The sequence below is a fragment of the Gopherus flavomarginatus genome, chromosome 6, assembly GCF_025201925.1.
Source record: "Gopherus flavomarginatus isolate rGopFla2 chromosome 6, rGopFla2.mat.asm, whole genome shotgun sequence".
Lineage (NCBI taxonomy): Eukaryota > Metazoa > Chordata > Testudines > Testudinidae > Gopherus > Gopherus flavomarginatus.
The window spans coordinates 134,201,810-134,210,478 of record NC_066622.1 but is presented as its reverse complement, the minus strand read 5'-3'; the positions used below and the strand labels follow the sequence as shown (position 1 = coordinate 134,210,478).

General features: G+C 46.4%; 1 pseudogene; it reads left to right on the top strand.

The window, feature by feature from the left end:
- Positions 1-5,186: 5,186 nt before the first annotated feature.
- On the top strand, positions 5,187-6,022 carry LOC127054539 (acyl-coenzyme A diphosphatase NUDT19-like; annotated as a pseudogene).
- The last annotated feature ends 2,647 nt before the right edge of the window (positions 6,023-8,669 follow it).

The window sequence follows — 8,669 nt, the reverse complement described above, 5'->3', positions numbered from 1 at the left end:
AACAAAAAATCATCGAAATTGCTCTGCGCAAACTTGGTTTTCTAAGGCAGCAGTGATTTCGGCAACCATGGTAGAGTTTTGCCACAAGCTAATGTCTTGCTGTGTCTGTGAAAATGGATGCACGATGCCTACAGAAAATGCCTCCCTGATCTTGATGCTGACTCTCGTATTGGATCTTTTCTGGTAAGGAGTTAGGGGAAGAGGCTAAGAGTGAAGCTAGGAAAGACCTCAGGGCCTGTCATTAGTGGGAGTCTGTTCATTTACTTCAAAAGGCTTTAGGAGCAAGCCCTTAGCTGGGATATTCCAGATAGTTCATAGGACTGTGGCTGGACTATGAGCTCTCCTGTTGCTTTACTGGTTCATACAGAAGGAGAAACCTGCAGCTTCATCCAATTTCTAGAGTTTATTCCTCATCCCCAATCTAGCGTTTCGTCATTAACTGGTACGTGCATATTAGAAAACGAATACTCCAATAGCTGCATGTTGGCAAATCTCATACTCTGGTATCTGAGGTCTAATGAGAAGAGAGCCTACCACACAAAGCTTCCTTGAAAGACATCCTGTTAACACACACATTGCCTGGCCCTCTCAGGTGGTTCAGGTCTGAGGTAGAAACAAGTCTGTGAAACCAGCTAGTAAAATGTCAGTGTAATGGCAAATTGTTTTCAATCTAGTGATTTTGCTGTAGCTGGAATCTCTTGACCACAGGCATCCAGTTGTGGATCCTCCTGTGTCTAGTGGAATTAAAGAGCCAAATTTAGGATTTTTTTAAATATAAAACTCTTCAAAACAAACAGGAATGGAAATGTTTCATTTTGAGTTAAAAATTCATTGTCAACAGGGTTTTTTTGTTTAAATATTTAAACATTTGCCTACAGTACCGGAATTACAAACAGCATTGTGCTAATGCATCAAATCCAAAGCAAAACAGACTGGAAATCAAAATCTAGATTCAGCTTCAACTTACTAACCTGCCCACTGGTAAGTGGGTGTAAATGCCCACCAACAGGTTCGGTTGAGAAGGAGGGATTGTAATGGGACATGCAGCCAACATGAGGATTTAAGATGAAGGGTTTTTGTGGTCATGCTTTATAATTACTGCTGCCCACTCTGTGTGTAACTTGCACCCTCCTAATGATGTACAGAGCTAGTGCTCTCCAGTGCAGTGCTTCTGATCTTGGACAGGAAACCCATCCAGTTCCACTTTCCAAGTGTGACAGCCGCCATTTTGAATGACACACCAGAGACTGAACTGGGGACTCGCAGAGCTAAACACATGCCACCACTGAAGCCAAGGTTCTTTAGCTGCTGTGGTGACACATTCATATTCTCTGTGGATCTGGTATGAAATGGAACCTGTAACACAAGCTCATCCATGGGCTACACAAGCTGAGTGAAGAGCAACGGGGAAGTGACCACCACAAATAGGGGGCAAAGACCATTCCATTTTTACAAACACTATTTTTTTTTTAAAATAAGCCACAGAGGAAAAGAAAATTTTTTTTAGACTATGATCATCCTTTCAACTGTCCTCCTTTATGTAACCATATGCTGGATGAAAACGAAGATTGCCTTGGCCCAGCAAATTGAATGGAATGAAGAAAAATAACCTGGCGTGGATTTCCATACCCAGCAGCAGTGGACTTTAGCTCTGCTTCTGGTGGAGCCTCTTCTCACCCTTCCCTCATTCCGCTGTTCATTCTTCTCCTTCCCGGATCTTGTTGCTGCTACCTCGGAGTGTGATGTGTGTGTCTTTATGTGACGCCTTCCTGAAAACCACTTGCAGTAGCATCTCGTGACGTGACTGGCTCTTTCTCACTTCTTTTCCTCTCCTTCCCAGCTTGCTAACTAAACATGAACACAAGGGAGCACCAAAGAGTTTCCTATTACTTTGAAGAGAAAAAAATACACATAAAGTTGATCAGTGGCTGGTGACTCTGAAGCAGCAACAAGAGCAAACCAAATGTCAGTCCAAAAGCAGCCCTTGTGTCTGAGTGGAGAATAGAAGTGCTGAGTTGGATGATCAAAGTCCATTGTTTCACTTCCACAGAACTCCTGCTCTTGGAAGCCACAGTCTGACTCTGACCTCACTCCCACCTGCCGTGAAGGCCTGATTCAAAGTCCATTGCCGTCAATAGGAGTGTCTGCTTTGGTTCAGGCCCAAAGTCAGGAGTGACTCTGTTTGTGTGAGCGAGAGAAGAACTGGGCCTCTAAAATGGACAGGGAGGAAAGGAGAGAACAAGATGTCCGGTGCTACTGGAACACTGGAGGGAGCAAGCTGGGTGGCATTAGTCACGCTCTTAAATGTGGCCTGCAGATAGTTGTAACACTCCACCATGTAAACTAAACTGAGACACCTTTAAAAGTGTTGGTGAAAACAACTCCTGCTGCTAGCCAGCTGAACTGATCTAGGGACAGGCATATGGAACAATCACCTTGCTTGCTAACAAGTCTTTGTGCTTTACAAGTGGCTTCTAAAAACTGGGCGTGTGCCCTTCTTTAGGCTGGATAAAGAGGCTCTGAAATATGTCAGGTGGAAAAGGATTCTCTTTCTTTAGTAAATGGGGGTGGTTGGCTCTTTTTGCTTCATTTTTACCTTAGAAATATCAGGAATATCAAGTCTGGATGTCCTGGTTTTGCTTAAGAGACCATTTGGGTGTATTGGAGAAAGTGCATTGGGAGTGCTCACCCACTACTTGAAGGGAGAGGGGTTAAAATTTTTAGCAAAGACATCCAAAATGTCAATTAGCCATTGGAGCAAAATTGGGGAGTATAAGTTCATTAATGAGTATAAGTTCATTAATTGTTATGAAGGGCTCAGTTGATAGTGGGCCATATAAGTACCTAGCTAACACTGACCAAAACAAATAGTTGTATTGCAATGTGAACGTAAGAACAGGTCTACTGGGTCAGCCAAAGGGCCATCCAGCGCAGAATCCTGTCTTCGACAGTGGCTGATGCCAGGTGCCCCAGAGGGAATGCACAGAACAGGTAATCATCAAGTGATCCATCCCTGTCACCCATTTCCAGCTTCTGGCAAACAGAGGCTAGGGACACCATCCTGGCTAATAGCCACTGATGGACCTATCCTCCATGAATTTATCTAGTTCTTTTTTTGAACCCTGTTATAGTCTTAGCCTTCACAACATCCTCTGGCAAAGAGTTCCACAGGTTGATTGTGCTTTGTGTGAAGAAATACTTCCTTTTGTTTGTTTTAAACCTGCTGCCTATTAATTTCATTTGGTGGCCCCTAGTTCTTGTGTTATGAGAAGGAGTAAATAACACTTCTTTATTTACTTTCTCCACACCAGTCATGATTTTATAGACCTCTATCTTATCCCCCCCTTAGTTGTCTCTTTTCCTAGCTGAAAAGTCCCAGTCTTATCTAATCTCTCCGCAGCCATTCCATACCCCAATCATTTTTGTTGCCCCTTTCTGAACCTTTTCCAGTTCTAATATATCTTTTTTGAGATGGGGTGACCACATCTGCACACAGTATTCAAGATGTGGGCGTACCATGGATTTATATAGAGGCAATATGATATTTTCTGTCTTATTATCTATCCCTTTCTTAATGATTCCCAACATTCTGTTTGCTTTTTGACTACTGCTGCACATTGAGTGAATGTTTTCAGAGAACTACCCACAATGACTCCAAGATCTTTCTTGAGTGGTAACAGCTAATTTAGACCCTATCATTTTATATGTATAGTTAGGATTATGTTTTCCAACGTGCATTACTTTGCATTTATCAACACTGAATTTCATCGGCCATTTTGTTGCCATCACCCAGTTTTGAGAAATCCTCTTGTAGCTCTCTGCAGTCTGCCTGCAGTCTTAACTATCTTAAGTAGTTTTCTATCGTCTGCAAATTTTCCCATTTCACTGTTTACCCCTTTTTCCAGATCATTTATGAATATGTTGAATAGGACTGGTCGCAGTACAGACCCGTGGGGGACACTTCTCTCCATTCTGAAAACTGACCATTTATTCCTACCCTTTGTTTCCTATCTTTTAACCAGTTACCAATCCATGAGAGAACTTTCCCTTTTAACCCATGACAGATTACTTTGCTTAAGAGCCTTTGATGAGGGACCTTGTCAAAGGCTTTCTGAAAATCTAAGTACACTATATCCACTGGATCACTCTTGTCCTCATGCTTGTTGACCCCTTCAAAGAATTGTAGTAGATTGGTGATGCATGATTTCCCTTTACTAAAACCATGCTAACTATTCCCCAACAAATTATAGTCAGCTATGTGTCTGACAATTTTGTTCTTTACTATAGTTTCAACCAGTTTCCCCGGTACTGAAGTCAGGCTTACCGGCCTGTAATTGCCGGGGTCACCTCTGGAGCCCATTTTAAAAATTGTGACTTGAAAACAAATCTGCCCCAGTTGCTCAGCTTTCACTCTTGTGATGTCATTTCCTTAGATCTTTAGTGATCATAGAATCATCCAGGGTAGACAAGACCTAACTTCTAATGTATTTGTTTTAAAGCAGGGGAAAATGTTACTTTGTTCTACATAGGTTGTTATACTGCCCTTATCAGCATAGTATTGGGAGAGCATTAAGTGATATGACTAGTATCTGTTAGTTCATAGACTTCGTTTATCCATCATAAATAAGAAGAAAAGGGCTCCAGACCAGTTCCTCCTCCCTGCTCCCCATTTCAGATCAGCTTTAAGACTGTATGTGTCATGTTTGGTAAATGGATCCTTGGTATCTGGTTGTTTTCGTACAGATGTCTGAAGGCTTTGGAGTGGTGCACCTATATCAATATTCTTTGTTACTACACTGCCCCTTATGTCAACATGGCTTTTTTTTAATTAGCAAGTCCTTTGTGACCAAGCCCTTGCTGCAGATGGTTACAGCTGCAAGGCTTATGTAATGTCAGTAGCAAATCTGTAGCCACATTAAATGTCATGTTTGTCGTTCACGCTGCACACCAAGGCCTCTTAGAACATCCTAGCAACAATAGAGTAGGAAATCAGTTCTCTCTGCTCCAAAGGCCCCAGCCTGCTCTCACTTGAACACAAGGAGAACTTGGCAGTAGCAGAAAGCATAGCGGCATGATCATGCCATCCAACAGAGGGCGGTAGTGCACATACACACTAATAACACGTTCAGCACAACACATCGCTGTGTCCGTACACATTCCAGTTTATGAAAGCAGGACGCTTGGGTATGCTAGAACGGTTTATGTTTGAAACTCAGGTTAGTGTATAGGCTCCCTGGATTTTGTTTTCCACTGCCTGATTTCTAACAGCTGAGGACCTGGCCTTCAACATGTAATTCTTTACTGCTTTGCCCCTTCTGTAGACCTTCAAAGAGGCGGGTATCCTGCTGCTGGTGTCGGGCCCCGGCCCTGCCTCTGATCCAGGCCCGGCCCGCTTGCTGCCTCAGCACCACCTGCCGCCGGCCCCGGAGCTCGCCGAGTGGCGGCGACGGGTGCAGCAGGACCTGGCCTGCTTCCTGCAGCTCTGCCGCTACCTGCGCTGCGTCCCCAACATTTGGGCGCTGCATGAGTGGGGCAACTGGCTGACTCTGGTGCCCAGGGCTGGCCGGGGTGACCGGCGCTACGACACCGCCTTCTACCTGTGCTGCCTTGAGGAGCGGCCTCCGCAAGCATGGCAGGAGGATCAGGAGGTGACAGGCTTCCAGTGGTCAACCCCTCCAAAAGCTATTGAACTCTTTAAGTCTCAAGAAATATGGTTTGCTCCACCTCAGTTCTATGAATTATGTAGGCTGTGCAACTTTTCTTCACTTCGTGACCTGCATAGGTTTGATTCTGACCGTGCTTTAGAAGAGTGTGAACATTGGATGCCCGTTACTTTGGCTGCTTCGGATGGCTACAGTCAGCTGCTACCAGGAGATGAGCTGTATCCGAAAGATCCAGATTATACAGGGGGAAAGAAACTTTTTTTGTCAACAGATAAGAAGTTGAAGAGCTAATGAAAGAAGACAGTAAGCAAAAGGCATGTCAATCACTGCCATGCTCCACCTCCTTTTCTCAGGGGTAACCGCCTACAGAAGGGGCAAGGCCCTGGAAAACCGCACGGGGTCCTCAGCTGGTGTAAATGGGGGTAGTTCCACTGATTTAATCGCTTTACAGCAATAGAGGATCTGATCCAGACTCTATGAAGAGTATAATGTTAATGCTGCCTTGATACTAGATTTCCACATGTAATGTCTGTGCAAAAAGCAGGGACAGGGATTAAAGAATGGAAACAGGACTAATGTTTTAATCCCTCTCCTAACCGGACGGTCTGCTCCCACAATGGCACAGACGAAAGCCTAGGCAGCTGTGGAACTCTGCAGAGTGAAAGAGCTGCCCCAAACCACAAGTATTTACATATTTCTAGTGCTTCATCACACAGCCAAGTGTAGCCCTCGGGTCCCAAAACTACTTACCAGTTGCTTAGGACTGTGACAGTTTCACCTTTTCTGTGAGATTAGCCAGGGAACTTTCTCGGGGCCTGATTCTGTTTCCCGTGGTGTCAGAAGCAAAAGTCCCATTGAGTGCAATGGCAGAGGATCAGATCTATAGAGAAGAAAACCTTTGTTTTTCAAAAATTCAGCATTTGTGGGAGGAGGAGGGGAGGGAAACCCCTGTGTGGGCCATAAAAGCCTCACAAAAAAGTCAAGAGGGTTGTAATAATCAGAGTCCGGCTATAAAAGAAGATCGGGAAACCTACCAAAACCAAATCCTTAAAGACAAATGAATGAAAATCCTGAACTCCATCTCTTTTATCTCTGGGAGCAGGGCTACCTACACTGCAATGATTCCAGGCCCACAGTCAGTCTGGCAGCTGGTGTGGTGGAGGTTGGTGACTCTCTTCCGTGACATCGGTCAGTGTAAGGACATTGCAGGGTTCAGTCTCTGCCTCTTAAAGTACATGTCCGGATGCTCAGGCCTGGTATACTACACTTCACTACCATGATGTGCCTACTGCATTGCATTGTGGTGGAAGTGCAACAATCCACAGTTCCTGCAGGTGGTGCTGCGTGGTTGTGCAGTGCATTGGGTGTACCCCCAAAGGCTAACTTGTGTGGATGTGCTGCAACGGTGCGATTCTCTAGTGCAGCTGCTAGCTTGATATTCTTTACCTGGGATTTAAAGGCTGGCTACAAAGGGCTGCTACATGTAGCAGTACCCAGCGGCTGGCCACATTCCCATTCTGGAGCAGCATCAAGGCAGGTGTGAGCTTCCAGAGCCCTTAATTTGCAGAGATATGTGAGTATGGCATTATAGCACACATGGCAATGCTGTAGGCACTTATGGGCTTGAGATGGACCCCTGCACTGGACTAAGATGAATCCACCTCTTCAGCCCCTGCCACAGTCAGTACATGTGACATTGGTGCATCACATAGGTTGACGTCACTGTGGCTGTTACATCTTATTATGGTGATTCGGTGATGGCAGCAGTCATGGTGAGGCTTCATTGGTGTTAGTGTGTAACTCATGAATATTCATTGGGGCAAGCTGTTGCATATTTTATTATGCATCTGTGGTGGGGCGGCTGCTCCACCCCCATGTGAGAGGCAGCTAGAGTAGGCCAGAGAGGCTGCACAGGCCAGCAGTCAATCAGGAAAGGGCTTACTGAGAGCCAGTTAGGGCCGAGATTGGAGACAGCCAATCAGGGCTCAGCTTGGCTCTATATAAGGGCTGCCCAGAAGAGTAGCGGGGTGGTCTGTCCCAGACCTTCACTGGGGAAGGTCTGTCTCCAGAGGAGGAGACGACCAGCACCTGGGACAGCGCTGGGCAGACTCCGGGGAGTAGAAGGGAACTCCAGCCACTACCTGTCAGGCTGCAGGCCCTGAGAGAAGGACCCTGCCAGTGCAAAGAGGCCGAAGGGGAAGTGGCCCAGGGACAGATGGACAAGGGGAGAGAAGGAGGGTAGGGAGGCTGCCACTAAAGGGTCCCTGGGTTGGGACCAGACTAGTGGGCAGGGCTGGGTCCCCCCCTTCCCCTTTGTACAGCACCTGGCCATGCATTAGGGTGGTTGAAACAAACTGCAACCGGCTTTTGAGACAAGGGGCTAGACTTTGTAGGTTGTGATTGGCCGCTGAGGCCAATGCAAGGACTGTTGCTAACCCCCTCCTGGAAAGGGGTGAGGATGGACTAGGGTGCTGTGCCCTGAAGAAGACGCTGCTGAGCGGGGAGCAACGCAGGTCCAGACACCAGCGAGGAAGAGACGATGGACGGGACACTACCGGCAGAGAGAGCTTCCCATGAACTGAGCTAATTCCTGGAGGTAACCAGCGGGAAGCGCTGCTGTGGTGAGTCCCAACCCCGTCAGAGCATAGCTAGACTAATTTGCCTAAGCAACACGTACGGTGCAGCAACACCTGGGCAAATCTCCAGTACCATGAAACTGCTTTCATGGGAACGTGGCTGCTAGATCTGCAGCTCCCCCAAAGCATCCCTGCCGATCCTGTCCCGAGGGAGACCACGCACACTGATCCATGCAAAATAAAGCGGCTGCTTTAGGCAGTGCAGACTGGTGGACCTGATAACCAGGCTGGGACAAAAAGATGGACACGCCCAGTTCAGTTTGTAGCCCTTTCCTCAGTGGGCTCTGTTTATTCTTACACACATGCTGAGGCCCTCCTTGATATCCCCCTATCTGGGAGTTTTCAGGCCCAGTCACTAGTTCAGGGGTGG